General features: G+C 47.2%; 1 protein-coding gene across 5 annotated transcripts in view; it reads right to left on the bottom strand.

Moving 5' to 3' along the window:
* Tspan9 (tetraspanin 9) overlaps positions 1-21,793 on the bottom strand; it is a 187,527-nt gene that overhangs the window by 140,916 nt on the left and 24,818 nt on the right. Inside the window, exon 1 of one of the 5 annotated variants that reach the window (XM_087904175.1) lies at positions 10,335-10,380. The exons of the other annotated variants lie outside the window; for them this stretch is intronic. The gene's annotated coding sequence lies outside the window, so the exon portion shown is untranslated. Of the gene's footprint in view, positions 1-10,334; positions 10,381-21,793 lie in introns of those variants that run through there. 5 annotated transcript variants of the gene reach the window in all.

Raw genomic sequence — 21,793 nt, 5'->3', positions numbered from 1 at the left:
CAGGCAAGATGACTCCATGGATAAAGGCATTTGCTACTACAGCTGAAAACCTGAGTTCTAGCCACCGGATCCACATAGTAGACGGACAAAATTGATTCCACAGAGCTGTCCGCTAACTTCTACATGTACCCTGTGACAAGCACACATGTGCGTGCGCGCGCACACACACACAGTGAATAAATACTAATTTTTTAAAGGCTGAAGCAGATACATCATGAGCTCCAAGCCAGCCCAAACTACACAGTGAGTTCCGTGAGGCCTGGACTACACAACAAAATTCTATCTCAAAACCAACCAAACAAAAAACCTTAATTTTGGCTTAAAATAATGTTTAAGGGTTTATGATGCATCAGCTGGCTCTGATACACAGATAAGTAGTTATCTCACCCCCGCCATTGCAACTAACAGAGCGCTGGAGAGTTAAGTAGCACATGCCATTGCAAGCTAATATGTGGCGGGATCAGAATCCAAGGCCGTGTGGTCTGACCGCAGAATTCATAGCCTTAACCAAGACCCTTTACCACTTCCTAAAGCAGACAAACTCATAAAGGTCATTTCCAGCCCAATAAAGGAAGTGGGTGCATGGCTGCAGTACTCTGAAACACACCGTGAACACCCATGTTCTCAGGATATGAGCCCATCATTTCCGCTACACAGTAACTATACACACGCACTGGAGGGTCCCTGGGGTAGCCTAGAATAAGGACAGTGGTTATTTAACTTTAAAATAAGTGGGGGGCACAATGGACAATGGTTGAAAAATGATCCAAATGACCCTCAAAGGGCGATGGGTAAAAAAGATGTGGCAGAGGCACACCATGAAATATTACTCGTTGGCAAAAAAGAAGACGTTCCCATATAGCTACAGCTCGGATGAACTGTGAAGGCATAATGCCAAATGGGGGAAAAAATGTACCCACAAAAGGTCAGACAGTAAAAGATTCCATTTGTATAATGTATCTAGAACAGTCAAGCTTTGGAGAGGGTGTGTAGTAAAAATGGTTACAAGGAACTAGGAGAAGGACAGGGGCAAGTTTTTGTTCAATGAGCACAGAGAAGATGAAAGCAGCCCAGAGACGTACTGATGACAGGGGACAGGACAGTGTGACTATGTCAGTCCCACTAAACTGAAGACTTGCGCTGTACTTAAAAGATACATTTTATGTCATGTGTATTTTATTACAATACAGTTGAAAACAAATACATATGTGCTGGCGGCCTGATGGACTTTAAGTGTTACATCTGCTTCATGCTCTGAGGAGCAAATTGGTCCCCCAGAAGAGATGGGGGAGTCAACAGGAGCCTAGGACATTCTTCTTGAGACAATGTGGGGTTAAGGTTGGGCTCAAGGCCACCTTAAAAGCAATGGGAAAACAGGCTGAGTGGGTTCTGAAAGGCTATTCTCCACTGAGTTCAAATATCTAAGAAAATAGGTGAGTTCAACCTTCATCCAAAATGAGGGCAGAGAGCCTAAAGGCTGAACTGGGGCAGAAAATGTGGCGAGGGATGCAGGTTCCCTGAGACTTTGGTTCCAGCCACATTCCTGGCTCAGAGCAAACGGGGAGGACCATTGCTCTAAAATCAGTATTAGTATTTAATACTTATAAGATATATATTGCTCGGGGGCTGGAGAGATGGCTCAGAGGTTAAGAGCATTGCCTGTTCTTCCAAATGTCCTGAGTTCAATTCCCAGCAACCACATGGTGGCTCACAACCATCTGTAATGGGGTCTGGTGCCCTCTTCTGGCCTGCAGGCATACACACAGACAGAATATTGTATACATAATAAATAAATAAATATTTTTTAAAAAGATATATATTGCTCACTTAGTGAGCACTCAGAAGCACCCATACATTTAATTCATACATTACACCTGTAGGTTTTACTTCGGCACTCTTCCCATTTTACAGAGAAGGAAAGTGTCCTCCAAGAAGCTAAGGGAACAACTCACCATCACCACAATGGTGAGGCCCACTCTGGGTCTCTGATCCCAAATCTATTGTCTGAACTACTGTAGGTGGTTAACTGATTTGACGGATCGTAGGAGAAAGCCTCAGACTGCTGGACTCAAGTGGTCCTCCTGATGTAGCTTCTCTGGTAGATGGAAGCACAGGGAGCCTTCGGACAGCTGCCGCTTTCTTTGTACTGAGTACAGCTCGGGCTTGTCCAGCATACCCGAGGCCTTGGGTTCACCCAGCAGCCTTAGGAGTCGGCGCTACCCAGAGGTCAAGTGCTGGAGCATTCATTAAGTCCCTATGACACCGCCGGTCCTGATCCACACTCCCCAACCCTAGCAAGGCTGCTTAAGGGTAAGTATGACAAATGCTCCAGGCCCACTGGGAAGGCACCTTCAAACTGGCTTGCAGTCACAAAACTGTGAAACTCCAAGCTCCCCTCACCCACTTCCCCATCTCCTGGGAGAATCAGACAGTCCTGCCCAACGGGACCTGGCAACAGGCCATGACTTCAAATTGGGCTTTTCAGAGGCCATTTAAGGCAGGGGTAGGAAAGTCTTCTCCCTGACGAAAACCATCTGAACTACTGAGAGAAAAATCAATCGCGGTCACGTGAGTAGAAAGGAGTTTAAATTAGGGTTTCTTCAGAGTGAGAAATCCAAAATGACTCTTCTGTCACAGCGTTCAGGAAACGCAGCCAATAAAAACAATACAGATTTTAAAAAATCATCCTTCAGTCTTACATTTACATCCAATTAAGGGAGAAAGCAGAGGGAAGAATGTGTGGGAAGGAAAGGAGCCAAAAGGCAGGGGTGGCCTCCCTGAACCTGCCCCACCACCCTTCAGAACTTGCTCGGCCTGGCTGCACAGGGCAGCTCTCCAGGGCAAGGACACAGCCCTCTCAGGCCCAGTGCGGCTCCCTGTGTCTGCTGCTATCATTAACCAGAGAAACTTCAGAACGGATGTGACATAAAAGAGAAAGGAAAAACCACTGAGACTCATGATCCACCACTAGCATCGTCCTTTGCTTACAAAAATAAAATAAAATAAAACTAGTATTTGGGGCTAGAAAGATGACTCAGAGGTTAGGAGTACTCACTGACTGCTCTTGCAGAGGACACAGGTTCTATTCCCACAACCACACGCTGGCTGGCAGCTGTCTGTAACTCCAGTTCCAAGGCAATCTGCCCTCCATAGTCAAAAGCATGCAAGTGAAGTACAAACATACTTGCAGACAAAACATGCATATTCATAAAAATAAATAAATCACCTTGTTAGGTCATGTTCGTTTGGTGGGTATTCCTGAAAGCCCTGCTCTTTTTTTTTGGGGGGGGGGACAGAAGAAGAGGAGTTGATCTGGGGAGAGAAGAAATGGGGGGAAGGACTAAGAGGATTGGAGGAAGCAACTGCTGTGGGGATGTGATATAAGAGATAAGAAATGTATTATTTAAACCTTTAAACTTATAAAAGTTTTAAATAAATAAATATAAAAACAGTATTTATAGCACAAACAGTTTTATATCTTCTAGTATTCACTTGATTTTTAGAAGCATTTTTTTTGAGTCAGGGGGCATTCCTTTGGAATAGGGTCTTGCTGTACAGCACAAGTTAGCACTATCCTCCTGCCTCAGCCTTCATAGTAAAGTTTTTAAAATGCACTTAGCATTGTAAGAAGCGCTCCTGGACAGTAAAGAATTACAGAAAATGCAATAAGGACAGATTCAGATATAAAAGAACTCTAAATGGGTCACAGTGGTGGATAAATGTACGGAAGCTTGGGCAAGAGAAGAAAAAGAGTATAGAGACTTGGAAAAGAAGTAAATCCGTTTTTAAAAAGTCTTTAAAGAGACAGAGTACAGACAGTCATAGATTAAAAGGACTAAAGAAAAATAAGCCATGTAAAGATGGACAATACACAGAGAATCTGGATTATGTGTATTATTATGTTATCTTTGAATTTTCTGACCGTGAATGAGCTAAGAACAGAAAGACAATTCATTGTATTGGCTGCTAAGCTAAACCAGCATGTATATTATAAAGGTATCTTGACTTCAGAATTTGGGTCTAAGGATATGTTGCTTTGGAAAAGAGGCTCTTCTTTTGTTTCCACAAAGGATGAGAACCTATGGATTCATTCAAGGCTAATATGGTTTGATAGACCACAACCTCCTTAAAGGTCACTGTGAACACCCCCCAAAAATGAAAGACCTGATTAAATGTGCCCCCAAACAGCAGGAAGCAGTTTGGATAAAACTACACCCATATTCCCAAATATTGTCTATAAATGTTTGTTTACATTTAAAGGGGGATATGCTATATAGATTTGCATTGGTATAAATCTTGGTTTACTGATATAAATTTAAGGTCAATTTTGTTATATGTATATTTCTGCTCTTGATTAAGATATTGTGATTGTGTAGTTCATTTAAAAATGTAATGTATAATTAAAAAATATAAGTTAATAGATAATCATCTATATAGTCAAACTTGTAGTCATGTTAGTTAGATTTTCTAGATTATAGAAATGTATTTCAGTTAGATAGGTATTCTTCAAACCTTTCAAAGACTACAGCATTTAAAATGTTTTAAGAATTTAGGGCTTATCATGACAGTGAGACACATGTGCTCCTGGCAACACCAATCTACTTCAAGAGGATGATGAACATCAAAGAGGCTCCTTATGGAATTGGTTAGCCATTTGGGCAAGAAATTGCTCTTGCATGGACTGCCTTATGAACTGGACATGCAGGACCCACAAAGAAATGACTACTGAACTTGTCTAAAGGTGAGATGATTCTTTGGGGTTCCTGCTTCATTAAAGGGTCTGCTAGACATTCTTCAGGACACAAAAAATTGTGATGGACAAACTGCCAGTATAGGTGAAACTGTCTTTGAAATTTCCTGCTTCATGGAAAAGTCTGCTGGATACTATGGGTCTGTAGACTGAAGATAGATGCCCCAAGAGTACAGAAGAACTTTGGATGACTGTCCAGGCAGTGAGATGTCTCTGTCAATTCTAGAGTTTTGGAAGTTGCTTACAATGCACTTCCTGTTTACTTGGGAAATATTATATCCTTCTGGAGTCTTTGATGGAGTTGAAGAATAGATAGTTACAGTTATGGTTTTCCTTAGTTATGATAAAAGATAAAGTAGATATAAATGTAACTATAATTCTTGCTTGATAATAGCTTTGTTATATGTAATTTTACTATGTTAAAGTTAAAGTCTTCCTTTTCGTTTAAACAGAAAAGGGAAAACAGTGTGGGAGGCTCTTCTGTCTATGTGTTACTTTTATTGATTAATGAATAAAGAAACTGACTTGGCATGGGAGAAGGAAGGCAGAGTTGGAGAGAAGCCATGGAGCCATTGGAGACAGATGCTGGGAACTTTACCGGGTAAGCCACAACCACATGATGATATACAGATTAATAGAAATGGGTTAAATTAATATGTAATAGTTAGCCAATAAGAAGTTAAGCTAATGGGTCAAGCAGTGATTTAAATAATATATTTTCTGTGTGATTATTTTGGGTCTAAGCTAGCTGGGTGGCAGGGAATCAACAAGCAGCCTCCCACTACAATATCTTCTCGTATTCACTTGATTTTTAGAAGCTTTTTTTTTTTTGAGTCATGAAGGCATTCCTTTGGAATAGGGTCATACTGTACAGCACAAGCTAGCCTGGAGCTCACTCCTGCCTCAGCCTTCATAGTGCTGGGATTACAGACCAATATCACCATACCCATCTATGTTATGTTTGAAGACATGGCTTCTTTGAAAGGTTACACAATAGCCCCTCATATGAAGGCATCCCAAAACTAACTTACATTTCCTCTTTGTTTTTAATACAGCTTAGCCTATGCTAGTCTGGAACTCACAATGTAGCCTAGGTTGGTCTTGAATTCCAACTCCTTCCTGAGTATTATAGGCCTGGGACACTACACCAAGTATAAATGTATTTCTTAACTGTAGATTAAAAACAAAGCTGGTAGATATTGATGGACTACCATGTGACATGTCAACAGATGTGTGTTGCATGATGCTCACACCAGCTAAAAGTTTCTATCTTCTCAAAAGTATTTTTCATCTCTTTATGGTGAAAACACTCAAGATTCTTTCTTGTAGCTTTTTGAGATACATAGCACATTATTATCCACAGACACCTGGCTGTGCAGCAGCTCACCAGAATGTCTTTTTCTTTTATTATGTTCACTTAGTGTGTGTGTGTGTGTGTGTGTGTGTGTGTGTGTGTCCTCACACCTAACTCCTTACTTCTATTTACTATGGCTCTGTGTATAAAAACATACATTTTTCCATTGTTGGACACTTTGTATGCTTATAACTTTTTTGCTACTACAAATGATGTCTCACTGAATACATATAAAAATCTTTGGATAAGCTGGGTTGTGGTGGCGCACATCTTTCATCCTAGCACTTGGAGGCAGAGGCAGAAGGATCTCTCTGAGTTCGAGGCCAGCCTGGTCTACAGAGTGCGTTCCAGGACAGACTCCAAAGCTACAGAGAAACCCTGTCTCGAAAAAACAGAATCATGAATGGACGTTTCTAAGACTCCCGACACAAGCTGTCAAAAACTGCAGTAACAATAACAAACAGCGCTACACTTTTGCAATGCTGGACACACATGGCATGATTTTCTGCATGAGCCCAGCTAACACCACACTGACATCTGAACCAGTTCAGTTGCTAAGCAATTCCCACTTTGGTCAGGTGAAAATGCACGTCAGAATTATTTTGGAAGGTCCTATGCCAGCACTGGTCACACCACTTCTTACAACAGTTAATGCTTATAACACGTCTTACAACAGTTAAATCTTGGTCCACCTTGCTGTAAACTTGGGGAATGCAGGAAGAGATAAGCCCTGCTCACTTCTGTATCCTCAGCCAAACCTTTCCTCTTCCACCAACAGTTTCCAAACTATTTTTTTTTGGGGGGGTTGGTTGATTTTGTCTCTCTCTCTCATATATGTGTGTGTGTGTCTGCGTGTGTCTGTGTGTGTTATTTGTATATATAACATATATATTGTGTGTTATATGTATCACGTGCATCTTGGTGCCTGAAGAGGTCAAAAGAGGGCATCAGATCCCCTGGAACTGGAGTTAAAGATGGTTTTGAGCAATCATGTGGGTGCTGGGAACTGAACCCAGGTCATGTGCAAAAGCAACAAGGCACTTAACTGCTGAACCACTTCTGCTGCCCCATTTGTTTTTCTTTTTAAAAGATGGGGTCACAATGTTCTTCTGCTGCCCAGTTTGGTCACAAGTGCCTGTTCAAGCAATCCCACCTCAGCCTCCTAAGTAGCTGGGACTACACAGGGTCTCTACCTGATTTTAAACTCTTTGGGGGGCGGGGAGGGGGTAAGACAGCATTTCATTACATAGCTGTCCTGGATTCATGCTGTAGTCGAGACTGGCCTCGAACTTGCAGAGATCCACCTGCCTCTGCCTCCCAAGTAGTTCAGATTGCGGATGAGCCACCCCCCACTTTTAAACTCTTAAAATCCCTCTTTACCAGAAAGTCACATGCCCCAGGACTCTGAAGCAAGAAGGATCTGGGACCTTGGGACCATTCCATACCCTCTCGTACTTTAGAGTCCTGGTCTGTAAAGTGACCGGTTATGACACCTCCCTCTGGAGCAGCTGGAAAGATTAGTGAGCTAGTACAGGCAAGGACTTGGCTACTGTGATAAGAACCTAGAAGACGCAAAATAAATGATAGTTGTTTCCAAAAAAAAAAATGTAATACGTAACAAAACCACCAAAAAATTGTCTAATCCTCTGCCACTGGAGGAGATTAAAGAGTCACACAGCTGTCTCTCTCATCTGACACTTACCCAGCCCCAGATGCCTGCAGGGACTCAAACCACAGAGTTTGTGCCAAACCCTGCACTTCAGCCCCAGGGCAAGGGAGGACAGTAAGCAGGGCCAATCTGGCTGGCAGGCAGCTACTCAGCGTGGAGTCCAGAAGCTCCAAGTGAGCTGTGCACTCAAGGGTGAGGACAGGCCACAGCAAACCAGAAAGAAGCCGCCAGCCAGGCCAGGCTCTGGAGCACCATGAGCCAGCAGGAGAATAGTTCAAGGTGCTGCTGGCTCTTCCCAGAAGGAACAAGCAAGTGACCAGAATGACAATACTCTCCTACTGACCCTGGGCAGAGCTGCCATTGTTCACAGGGACACCAGAGGTGAGTCACTGTGGCATTGTCCACCCACTCTATCGGCAGGAAACAGCTGGACTGACCAACACACCAAATGCAGGAAACCTCAGCCTTCCCGGGGCCCCTCCCTGTTTAGACACCCAGCATCCTGCCTGGTTGTCCCCTAGAGACTTCTGACCAGCCCCAGGCATCCATCCTGAACAGACAACCCCATTTCCTGCCTCCATGTTTCTGAGGCAAAACACAGTCGGCATTTTAGAGACTCTCCTAACAGCAAAGATCTCTCCTGAATGTCGCCATCTGGTAAAAAGAACAAAGGAAGATGAAAATAGCCAGTAGACAGAACAATGAGATTGTGTTAATTCAGAAAAGACAACCTACGTGGCAAAAGGGTAGTTTTTTCCAAGACTAAGGCCTGAGCAGGAGGGCACCACTCCAAGGCCACGGGCTGCCTCTGGGAAGGAGGCTTCTCCCCAAATTCCTTATCTCCAGACTAACAGGCTGCTGCAGGTAAAGGTCCCACCCCCTCAGGATTCAGAATCAGCTCAAAAAACAGGAGGTGGGGTGTGGCCTCCAGTCAGACCACGCCCACCGGTGTCCTATCTCCACCTCTTCTAGCTTCCTAGCTGTGGTTCCAGAAGAAGGCCTGGAACCAGCGTCTATGGGAGGCAGGTGGGTAATGTAAACTAGTGAGGCCCATGTAGGCACAACCCTACTCTGTAAAGACTAAATGGTCCAGTGCTCCAGGGACAGAGGTAGGTGAAACTGTAAGTTCAAGAACAGCCTAGTAAGTTCCAGGCCAGAGAGGGTTATATAATGAGGTCTTGTTTCCAAAACTAACAAATGATAGATAGATAGATAGATAGATAGATAGATAGATAGATAGATAGATAGATAGATAGATAGATTAGATAGATTAGATAGATTAGATAGATTAGATAGATAGATAGATAGATAGATAGATAGATAGATAGATAGATAGATAGATAGATAGATAGATAGAGTGGTCAGGAAAGCCAGGGCCAAGTATCAGTAGGGGGGTTGGGGTTCAAGTCTGGCCAGTTGCTCCCCACCCCTAACCCAAGCAAGCAAGCTCAGGGTGACCACAACTTCCAACTTATCCAGCCTCAATCCTTGTATGTACAGCTGTCTCCTGTATTGAGGTCTGAGCTCTGATACTGAACAGTTCCATTGGGCCCTGAATAGATCCACAGTTATATGGAACCCATCCAATTGTAAACCTTAGCCTGCAGGGCTGGGCACAGGATACATACCTGAAACTCAGCCCTTAGGAGACAGAAAGCAAGAAGATCGGGAGTTCAAGGTCATCTTTGACGACACAGTGAAATTCAAAGCCAACCTGGTTTTCAGGAGACTCACTCTCGAAACAAAACAAAATCTCAGGTTCCTCTGCTGAGGATTAGGGTAAAAACAGCCCAGCGTTGGGAGGAAGTGATGGGATCCAAGGCCGTTCAGAGTTTCACAAGGGCCTCTCCAAGAAGGTGCTTGGTAATTGACAACAATTAACTCAGCAAAACAGAAAGGTACTTTAGGAAGGCTCACCCCAATCCTCCATCCTCCCTAGGGGAAATCTCACTTAACAAAGACCTGGGACTGAGCCACAACCTAGAAAGAAACCAGGAACAAGCACTGACCTGGTCCCAGCTCGGCAACCCCACCTAGTTCCCTGAATCCAACTCATCTCTCTTGGGCATGGACTTGTATTACCACCTGATGCTGGGCAGCTGTACCATGTACCACATGAGCACTGGTCTCCAAACTGTCATGATGGCCCTTCCACAGGAAGTGTGTGCACACCTTTATCCCACACATGGTCCCACACCAGGCAGGTGATGAATTAGAGTTTTCTGCCCCACTGATCCATGGCTACTTTCTCTGCTCCCACCTTGTAGTTTACATTGAGTAAGACTGATGGTCTGTACCCTATGCCCAGTTCAGTCTCTATCCCAGCCTGTACTGGATGGGAAGAAAAAGCCGGGCACAAGAAAATACGGTGGCAGCAGTAAGGACAGAGAAAGAACAAGAAAGGACGGAGTTAGGAAAAGTGGGCCCAACGCATGTGGGACACACACGCGGACACTGTTCAGGCTAGACAGCTGTAGGTGGCTGGAGGCCACAGGAGCTGGGCAGGTGGGCTCAGGAGGAAAGATGGGGTGGGAGCAGGCCCAGTGACCCCAACTACTGACCTGCTGGTTCCTGCCACACGTGGTTCCGTTCAGCTAGCAAGGGGCAGGTCCTGCAGGTTTAACCAGCTGGGTTCCAAAGCTCTGAGCTAGGCTTCTGAGCAAATGAGAAGTCGAGGTTGTGTCCCAGCCCCACCCCAGGACCCTGTTGGAACTTGTTCCTTCTCAAAAACTTGCCACCCTTGAGGGCTCTAGGAATTTGGAATTCTTCCTGCTCTCTAAAACATACTTAAGCTTTCCAGTTCACGCTGGCTGAAAGGCAGACCTCTGCTGGAGATAGCACTGGGCTGGGGCACGCCTCTCCTAAGGCAGGCAATTCAGTGGAAGAACTTTAAGGCGGAAAGGACCTGATACAAAAACAATGCCCTGGGGTTACAGTAAGGCCCAGACCCTGACAGAGGCGTGATGGGCCTGAAGTCACACAGTCAGTCAAAGTAGGCTGGCACCAAAACGGAACCTGTGCCCACCTGGCCTGTGCCTTCTCTGCCCAAGGCACTTCAGCCTGGTTCTCTTCACCAGAGCACACAGAACACTGTCTCACACAGCGCCTCTCTTCAGGGGGCTTTCAGAAAATCAGTACTTTGAACAAAAGCCCAAGGTCACCCACACTTTTGACCCAGGTTTCGTTCTAACCTAATAGCTGTAAGAGGAGGTAGGTGAGAAGGCAGGAGAGAGGAGAATGGGAGCTCCAGCAGTGAGGAAGATGCAGCACCTGCTCCACAAGGAGGACCACTAGGTACAAAAACAGCCCCGCCCTCCAGGCAGAGGTAGGGTGGGTAGGAAGGTGGTGTGGGAACTAGACTGCTACAGGTCCCCCCACATCATGTGATTACCGAACCTCTAAAAAGCAAAGGCCTCCTTGGGCTTAGAGCCAGGACCTTACTTGGAAAGTAGAGAGTTGGGAATCCCCCAGGCCTGAGTTTACTTCCCTGACGGTGTAGCCTCAGGGGAGCTAATAAGACCCTTTGAGCCTTAGGCTGCCCCTCTAAAGCAGATGCCAGGTACCTCTCTGGTACACACAGGGACAACAGAGATGTCACTGAGTCTGTCCTGATAGTTAACTCGCACCAAGTCACTTTCTAAACACCCTGAGGGCAAAGGACATAGCAGCTCACCCACCATCCGGTCAGAGAATGCTCTCGGGAATTTCATTTGTGAGACTTTATGAACATGTCCCCCTGGGTTGTGAGTGGGCTAACCCAGCAGACTGTGTCTGCCTACAGTACCCCAAGATCTAGCTAAACCCTGTGTCTGTGCCACTCTGAAATCTGTGGGCTCTAGGCTGCCAGACCCTTCACCCCCAGCTTTCCTCTGCTCCTCATCAGTGTTCTACTTGGCTCCACAGCCTACCTGCAAGCCCCGTTGATGTCACCTGGCCTCCAGAAAGGCCAGAAAGGAGGGGATGTTTTCCGTGAGTCACGGATGAAACTGTCTGGTTGACTGGGCCTGGTTCTCACAGTGTCTGAATGGCGGTTTGCTGAGCAGAGTGAATGAGAGGGCATGCTAAGGAGGCTGCCAAGGCAGAGGGGTAGAGCCTGGAGTGCAGTGTCCCATATGGACACTAAATATAGAATAGGTATTCCAGATTCTTTTAGGGGGGGCGGGGAACCAAGCAATGTAAGAGTCATATCCTCCTCCTTCTCCCCTTCCGAGCTCCCTCATTGCTACCGACACCTGCACACTGCTTCCCACATCCCAGACAGGGCTCCAGAGGCTGTGCCTATAACGCAGCATCTGAAGGCTGGATGAACCAGGTCCTTTAGTGTTCCCACTTTATGCATCAGGAAAAGGCCTCATCTAACTTGCCCAGGTCCCAGGACTGACAGGGCTAGGATACGAACAGGCCTGCAATGCCATGAGGTAGCTAATTCGACCTTAGCAGCCTTAAAGGACACTAGGACTGGACCCCTCTATCACAATCAATCAGGAACTGCAGGATTTGGGGTTTTCTGTTTATTACCGGTCAAAGGAATAGGATGTAAGTCAGATCACGGGCCCTAGGTGGACATGTGACATCCTGAATTGCCCGAGTCACTAACAGATAACTATCTAACCCTGGCTCTAGAAGCCCCACCTAAACCTTACAGGACTACTGTCTATGGGAGGCTCTACACACCAGCACCCGTCCCGCTTCTGTAACAGCCAGTTCAGCCGGGTCTGTCATTCACCTCAACCAGCACAAAGCCCTCTAGGAAAAGCAGCTTGTTCTAGGGCAGCGGTTCTCAATCTCCCCAATGCTGTGACCCTTCAATACAGTTCCTCATGTTATGGGGGCCCCCAACCATAAAATTATTTCCTTGCTACTTCATAACTGTAACTTTGCTACTGTTATGAATTGCAATGTAAATATCATTACACAGGATATCTAAAAGGGTTGGTCAGCCCCCCAGTGGGTCATGACCCACAGGTAGAACCACTGTTCTGGAGAATGGACAAAGGGTAGGAAGAGTGCCTCAGACCTAGGGCAGCACAAAGATCCCTTTGGTCCTTGTCACCCCTGAGAATGTGCTTAGCTCTGCAGTGGTCCATTTGGCCGCTGCTCCAGTCCACCCTGATCTACCAAGCCACAGGACCCTAGGCAATCTTTGAGCCCGCGGTGTCTAACAACACAGCTCAGATCTGCTGGAGGAGGCCTACTTGACATCTGCCTTCAGCCTCCAGGCAGGGATAAGACAAAAGGGAGACGGAGAGGACCAAACCCTGATGTTCTGTCCCCACCGCCATGGAGTCCCAGAACAGACAGACAGGAGATCTCTGAATGACTAATCAACCACAGAAGGCTAACTGGACGGAAACCAGCCTGGAACACAGAAAACAGCCCGAGGGAGAGGGAAATGCTCCAAACCCAGCTTCTTCCGATGGAGAACATCAGGCAGCGTGGCCTGGTATGGGCTCTCAGGTCCTCCTGGTTACAGAACTACAGGGCTTTTATTTTGTTTTTCAAAGATGTACTTCATGTGTATGAAGTGTCTTACCTACATCCGTGCCTTTGTAACACCTCCTTGACTTAGTGCCCACATAGGCCAGAAAGGGTGTTGGATCCTGAGACTGAGGAGTTTACAGAGAATTGTGAGCGATCATATGAGTACTGGAAACTTAACCTGGTCCTCACAAGAGCATCCTAAGTCCTTAATCTCTTAGCTATCTCCCAGACCCTAACCTATAAGATTTTTCCTCCGTGGACAGCAAGTGAGAGACTGCCGGATCCCCACGACTGAAGCCACTGAATGTGGGGCGACACTTTGGGAGGTGAAAGCCATACAGATACATAAATGATCAATTTATTTATTTTTAATACTTAATATTTAATTCTCAGTTTATTTATTTTAAACTCCTCTTGTCATTTTTCCTGAGGTGCTTTTATTAATAGGCTGCCTGTCACAACTTCCCTCTACCAGCTCAAAGGCTCGGTCTTATCAGAATTGGGTGGCCATGAGGAAGCATCACAACCCTCCCAGGAGGGCACACTGCCCAAGTGACAGCCATCAGGAGGCCTGCGGCTCCTGGCCTGAGCTGGTAGACAGAGGGGCTCTGGCAGGCAGTCTTACCATCATTTAAAGTGAAGTTATCTTCACCTTTTGAACGCTGTCTTCCATAAAACCATCCTCCTGTAAAGGCGAAGATCCCTTATCCCAAAAGTTTACAATTCATTCTGGTGTGCAAACAGCCTCGAGCTGGAGGCCAGAAGGCTACAAACCCATTACACACTGGAGTGTGTCCAAAGGGAACAGGCACAAGGGATGAAGTTAGCCAAGAGGCAGCTGAAGGCACTGGCCAGCAGACCAGGGGAGTGGTTGTCAAATATTCCCAGAGCCGTCTCATGGACCACAGGGCCAGCTTGCTCTCCCAGGTCCTGGCAGCAGAGCAAGGCCAGAGGAAGAGTGTTCCAAAAGGAGAAGCTGAACTCCAGAGCTGCCCAGCAGCTAAAAGGAGTCCCCAGCTATGGAAATGCCAAACCAAATTGGACTCCAGTGTAGAGGACACAGACAAGATGAGCTAGAAAAAAGTCACTTGGATTTTCTTAAACACTCAATGTCTTCCTCTGCCCTCTACATACACATGCATATAACACACACACAGACACACACACACACACTCATATTCACAAATACAAAAAAAAAATTCTTAAAAAGAAGTTCAAGGTGGGATAGAGAGATGACTCAGGAGTTAAGGACACTTATACTAATTCCTCTTCCAGAAGAGAGGATTCTGTTCCTGGTATCCACATGGCACCTCAACCACTTGTAACTCCAGTTTCAGGGGATCCAAGGCCCTCTTCTGAATCTGAATTATGAGGGCACCAAGTATGCATGCAGTGCACATACATACAGGCAGGTAGGAAAAAATGTACATAAAATAAAAACAAATCTAACATTTTGTTTGGTTTGGTTTGGTTTGGTTTTTTTTTTAGTTCAAAAGAAATCTAAGGCCAGCCAGGATTATGTAAGACTGTCTGGAAAAATAAGCTAACATGAAGTGGTAGCATGCTACTTGTAATTGTAGCTACTCAGGAAGTTGAGACAGGAGGACTGCTTAAGCCTGGGTAACAGTGCAAGACCCTGCCTCAAAACAGCAACCAAACCATGTCCTGCCCTTACGTGTTCTTGAAAGCATAATCTAGGAGGGAAAAGACAGCTCAGCCCTGCCTGTCCACTGATGATCAGACAACAGACAAAGAACATGCTCTTTCCACTGCTGGAATTTTCTTCAGCCTGTTGGGGTTGAGGTACGGTATCCCCAGTATCACAAAAAGAAAATAAAATTCTGACAATGCTAGGACTTGAAAACAAGACACAAAGTTAAAGAAGCCAGTCGCAAACTATCACACACTGTATGACTCCATCTAGAAGAAATACCCGGAGCAGGCATGTGTGGAGAGACAGAAGGTGTACTGGTGCTGCCTCGGGCCGGGACTGGGAAACAAGCCGAGAAAGGATGGGAGAGCCTGCTAATGGGATTTCTTTCTAGGCAATGAAAATGTCCTAAAAGTTAGAGTCATGATGGTCACAAAACAGAATATGCTAAAAAACACTGAATTATATACTTAAGATGGGTAAGTTTTTATGGACGAGAATTACATACGAATAAAGCGAACCAGCTGGCTCTCTCTCTTAATTTCAATCCTTTATGGGGAATGTGATAAAGGACAGAGATTATGGAGTTCATTAAGGGAAGGCAACAACTCTTGCCAGAGTCCAAGATGTCAGTCACTCATTCAACAAATACGTATTGAAAACATAAGCCATTGCATTGCCCTACCTTGGGGGTCAGCCGTCTGTGGGCCCAGTCTAACTCACTGCCAATTTTTGTACAGTCTGCAGGCTGGGAATGGTTTTTATATTTTATAAGATTGAAAAAAATCAAAAGCAGAATAGTATTTCATGACATGTGGAAATTATATGAAATTTACATTTCAGTATCCATAAATAAATATAATGGGAAGGCAGCCATGTTCGTTCACTGGTGTATCGTCTGTGGACACTTCTGTGTGACAAGGGCAGAGTTGAATTGCAACAGGGACCATATGGTTTGCAAAGCCTAAGATATTTATAAGCTGGCCCGTCCAGGCAAAGCTGCCCACCCCTGTGCCAGACAGGAGGGGTGGGGGAGGGGTGAAAGGACAGGCCAGGTCTCCAAGGTGCAATGAAGACTGTAGGACTCTGAGGACCACAGTGATAAAACCACCAGTGGAGACCCATGCTGCCCGTGAGTGCACAGAGCACAGGGACCCACCGTGCACCAGGCTCAAGGAAGACTTCCTCCACAGAAGGGCTTGACTGTGAATATGGGGGAGCCGGAAGGAGTCACATGTGCAGAGGTTTGAAGGAGAAAGAGCTCTGGCTCTTGAAGGGTTTGAGTACAGGGCGGGGGCAGGGCTTGTGTGGCAGCTTGCATTCCTGCCCTGCCATTCCAACTCCCTGGGGTATGTGGTCTGAGAGTTGGTGGCTGGGGACCCTTGCACCAGTGACCAGTCAGAAACATGGGAGACTGGAGCTACAGACACTATGTATCCATCACCCAACACTATGTATCCATCACCCAACCAAGTGTGGCTGGCTTGCCTTCTGCTATCATGCAAGACACAGGAGAAAATGGTGCTCTTTTGTCTTCAAGGAGAAACGCACACTGGAAAGGTGAAGCTCAAATGCTCACAGTGCCTCATGATCCCCAGAAAGCAGGATCTTCCCCTGCAACAAAGGCCTGCCCAGTGCCTCTGCACTGCTCTGGCAAAGGCCCACGTGTCAGGGGAGGCTTGGATCCCAGACCATGCTCTAGTAGAGGCAAACAAGCTGTACCAGGGGTGACCTGGAGGAAGGCAGCAGGCCATGGGGGGAGGGGAGTGTGTGAAGTGGGTTTACATGACATATTCTAGGGCAACCTGCCTTCTTTCTGCTTTCCAGCCCTCGTGAGAGGAGGGACAGCTTTCTTCTGTCACATGCTCCCTGCCATGACATGCTATCTTGTCAGAGCCCCAAAAGAAATGGAGCTGGCTGATCACAAGCCACAGAAAAGCATTCCCTCATCAGCATAAGTGCTCACCTCAGGTGTCCTCCCAAGTGAGCAAAGCTGACAAAAGCAAGGTAGCCACGGCCTGCTTCCTCCTTCCCTGAGATTTCCATCTCTCCTACTACATGCTCCCTACCACCACGCCACTTCCTGCTCGGTGCCCGCCCCACTTCCTCCACCCAGCTAGGTCCTCACTCTAACAGAAGCACACTCCGTGGTTGGGGGCGGGGAAGGACTGAGAATCCAGTGGTCTTGCTAATGCTTCACTCAAACGCCAGCACGCCTCAAGGAGCACTAGGCCTCTGAAAAGAGGAAAGACAGAAAATACGCATGCACCCACGCACGCATGCATACACTTGTGTCACAGGAAAGAGAAAAAAATAAATAATTGCTCCCAAAAGTTAAACTATCACTAATTCCTCAGAGAAGAAGCAATAATGCATCCATGACCCCAGGGTGCTATTAAAAAAGAACTCTAAGAGACAGAAAACATCTTGGAACTTAAAAATATGCTAATTAAGCCAAACAGCAGTTGTGCATGCCTTCAATCCCAGCACTCGGGAGGCAGAGGCAGGTGGTTCTCTGTGAGTTCGAGGCCTGATCTACAAGAGCTAGTTCTAGGACAGGCTCCAAAGCTACAGAGAAACCCTGTCTTGAAAAACATATATACATATACATATAAATACATATGCTAATTAAAAGCCAGGCAGTAGTGATGCAAGCCTTTAACCTTAGGAAGCAGAGGCAAACGGACCTCTGTGAGTTCGAGGCCAGCCTGGTCTACAAATCAAGCTCCACACAGCCAACGCTGCACAGAGAAACCCTGTCTCTAAAAGCAACAGCAACAAAACCTAATTAACATGAGAGAGCAGCAGCTGGAGCGTGGCACAGCAACAGGGTACTCGCCTTCCTCACGAAGGTCCTGGGTTAAATACCAAGCAGCCCTTCCCCAAAACAGCAGAAAGGTAAAGCAAAAAAAACAGATTTCCATGAAGCCAGAGGAGCTGGCCCAGTGTGTAAAGAACTGAGTTCATCCCCAAAACCCACATAAATTGGCACACAACACAGGCTTGTAGCAGCACTTCTACAGCCAGACGAGAGGTAGAGATCAAAACACCACCAAACGTGTGACGCCGACCTGGCGCCAACTCCAGCAAACAGGAAAGCCTGTGTCACACAAGGTAGCAGAAGAGGACTGGACTCTGCACACACAGCTTATGCACGGCACTCACAGGCTCCTGATCTCTCTGTCTCTCTCTGTTTCTCTCCTCTCTCTCTCTCTCTCTCTCTCTCTCTCTCTCTCTCACACACACACACACACACACAAAAGGGGGGGGACTAGAAACGATTTTTTAATTGAACAATCTAGGAGATTTACTGTCCAAATTAAGAGAGAGAGAGAGAGAGAGAGAGGGAGAGAGAGAGGGAGAGAGAGAGAGAAACCGTTAATGAAGTAATGCAAGAAAATGTCGCTGAACTGAATAATGTAGGTTTCACAACTAAAAGAATCTAGAATGCCTAGCACACTGGGTGAGAGTTGACCCACATAAGGCATGCCGTGGTGTACGTCACAAAGCATCAGACTCCAGAGAGAAAAGCCATGCCACCTACAAAGGATGAAAAGCACAACGGTACTAAACTTTCTGACAGAATCCCTGGGATTTAAAGGAAAATTAGGCAATGCTTTGCATATGCACACATGCACACATATACACACCAGCTCCCAGCATACACTAAGCTATGTTATACATGCAGAATGACTAGCTAGTTCAGATCTACACATCCCACACCATTAACAGAGCACCTGCGTCACGACATATTACATCATCCTGAGCACGTCTGTCCCTACTGATAGAAATGGCAGATCACTTACTCTCTGCTCAGCAAACTCCACAGCAGAGACAGCGTCTTATACTCCTCCCTGTCCCAGCCCATAATGCAGAAGTTAGTGGGCACAGGAACTCAGAGCTACCCGGGAAAGGAGGATTCAGGGGTTTTCAGTTAACAGAAAAAAAACATCTGAACTGAGTCCTCGAGGATGAGTAAGGGAGACACAGGGTGGTGCCCTGGGCAGCAGGAACGGGTGCTGAGGCTCAGGGTCTCAGGACCATCCATCAGTCTGCTCACCACAGACAAGAGCTCTGGTTGACACCCGAGACCAAGGCAGGAATGAATAAAGCCAAGTTCAAGCAGTACTATTACCCCACTATGCTGGGAGAGGGGGGGGAGTCACTGTGTGTGTGTGTGTGTGTGTGTCTGTGTGTCTGTGTGTCTGTGTGTAAGCCAGGGATCACCATGGGGTGTCTTCCTCAATCACTTTCCTCCTTTTATTTATTTTGAGGCAGGGTCTCTCTCTGAACCAGAAGCTTGCCAACCTGACAGTCTTTACCTCCTCAGCAACGGGCTTACAGACGTGCGCTGCCACAACTGGATTTTACCTGGGTGCTAGGGATCAAACCCAGATCTTCTAATTTACAGGACAGACACTCAAGCACCTGAGCCGTCTCCCTGCCTCCCTACTTGGAGTCACTTCAGTTATCTTTTCTGGAATAATGCCATAAAGGAAATACAGCCAGGCTAAGCATGGTGACTCACACCTGCCATCTCAGCACTTGGGAAGCTGAGGCAGGAGGACTACCTGAAAGCCCGTCTGGGCTACAGTGTGAGACCCTGTCTCAAAGAACAAAAAACATGCAAAGAAGATGCCGCCTCTAAGTAGGATATATGGGGGCACTGAGGCAAAAGACCAGCTCTGAGTGTGATGGAAAAATTCCTGGAGCAGCCCAGCAGCACCACGGGACATAGGCCACCATGAAGCCACTGCCCTACAGAAAGGGTGAGCCAGACCTCACAGGAGACAGAGGCCTGGGGGGAAAAGGCACCTGGAATGGGCTGGGGCAGAAGGTCCTGTACTTGGTCCCTCTCTCCCACCCACGAGAACGCTAGAGCTTTAAGACTTGGAAGGGTGCCAGGGCAGAAACGGAGAAGGATGACAAATATAGGCCGAGCTATGACAAGCGTGTCAGGCCACCCCTACCCCTTGCAGCCCTGTCTGGTGACGAGCGGGTCAGGCCATCCCTACCCCTTGCAGCCCTGTCTGGCTACCCTTGGATTTCGCTTGCTGGATTTCTCAATCAGGAGACACAGTGAAGGATGAGTAACAGCCCGGCCCTGCATCACTCTCCAAATTTATGGAGGCAGCTTGGTAGACAGCACCTGCCTCCCCTCCCCCACAGCCACGGCGCAGTTACAAGTCTAATTGGACATTGGCAGCTGCGTGATGACTGTGAAGATTCTCTGAAACTGTTGGCAGTGGTGCCAGCGAGGTTGTTGGGATTTTTGTTTTCACACTTTAGTCTGTGTGTGGATTTGCGTGAACAGCAGACAACAACGTTTGTGGGAGTTGGTTCCTTCCTTCCATCATTTGGGTTCCAGGGACTGAACTTGGTTCTAGAAGCTTCACGGCTCTTAAGCTGCAGTGGCATCTTGTCAGGTGGGTTTCTGAATGAGAAGCAAAGTCAAAGTCACGGTCACCTCTCTCTGTGACTGGGAGTCCGAGGGATCTGGGCAGCCAAGAACAGTCTCTCCCTCAGTGGTAACTGTCACTTCCACCTTGCAAAGCAACACCTGGGCCACCCCAGCTCCAGCTGCAGAAGCCGGGCCGGGCCTTGTGTGGCAGGGGCCACAGCGGGATGTTCTCCTGATAAGAACATAAACGGCATTCGACTCCTACAGCCTAAGCAGTGCACTGCAGAGACTACTGTGTACTCCATCTCTCCAGGTTCTCTCTTCTTTGTACACAAAAATGGGTAAACCGAGTCACAAGGTGAAGTCCAGGATAGTGGAGCCCCTACCACTGTCAGAAACTCTCACGCCTAAACAGCCAATGGGAAGCCACTACTGCCAACTGGAAATGTGCATCCAAACACCTCTCTTTGGGCCTGGGATGGTGTGTACACAGGTGAGACACACACACACACACACTGTAAAAGTGAATGGTGTGCCATGGATGAGTGTGTCTATGGAGTCAAGATAGAAGCTAGTGAGGGCATGTGTGAGTGCCTGTGCAAACCAGCATACACGTGTAAGACACAAATCGGGTCCAATCCCCCTCCTTAAGACAGCTGATTCACACACCAATGTGTTTGGTCAATGTAAGAGCAATAAACCCACCCCATCCCCATATCCAGAGAGCTAATCCCACCCCATCTACCCCAGCTCCCCCCCCCCAGTGCCCCACTCAGAAACAGCTCCCCAGCACTAGGCTAAGCTCCCTCTCTGGCTCCTCCCTCAACCTCACTCTCTGACCTCCATTTTTCCACACTGGATCACTTTCTTTAAAACAAGAGGGGGGGGGAACACACCTCTCCTTGCTTTCTCAGGGGGTGATAAAGTCAAGGATTACAGAGGCAGTCTGTGATCTGAAGGCCTCAAAAACCAAAGGACGGTAAACTGTGGGGTGTTTAGGGGCCAACTTCACTTGGAACAGAGGGAGGTCCCTTCCCTGGGGAGGGAAAGGCCATGATCTCCACTCCCCTGCCTGGGGCGGGAGCTCAAGGCCAGCCCAAGTCGGTAGCAGAAAGCCCAGGTCTCTAAACAGCAGGGCGGGTCTGTAGAGTCAAACACAAAGACTTGGGGGGCGGGGGGGGGGGCCTGTCTGCAGGCGGGCACAAGTTCCCCTTCCCAAGCAGCCTCCCCCATCTGGAACCCATCTGCCTTTCCTTCCACCAAAGGACAGTGAGGGGAGGGGCTGCCCTGGCCCTCAGGGTAGCTAGAGTAGCCCAGGGCAGGCACAGAGTCAGTCTGACCTGTGGTCCCCAACAAGGGCTCCCTCTGTCTAGAGCACACGCTGAGACTGACCTGCACCTTTGGGTCCTTAGCCACCTCAGCCTCCTCCTTGGCAAAAAATGGAGAGCAAGTGGCGAGAATAGGAGGGCCGGCGCTCTAAGAGCCTG

Source organism: Myodes glareolus, chromosome 3 (assembly GCF_982192425.1).
Source record: "Myodes glareolus chromosome 3, mMyoGla1.1, whole genome shotgun sequence".
In the NCBI taxonomy this organism is placed as follows: Eukaryota; Metazoa; Chordata; class Mammalia; order Rodentia; family Cricetidae; genus Myodes; species Myodes glareolus.
The sequence above is the reverse complement of the archived record's forward strand: the minus strand, read 5'-3'. Positions and strand labels throughout refer to the sequence as shown.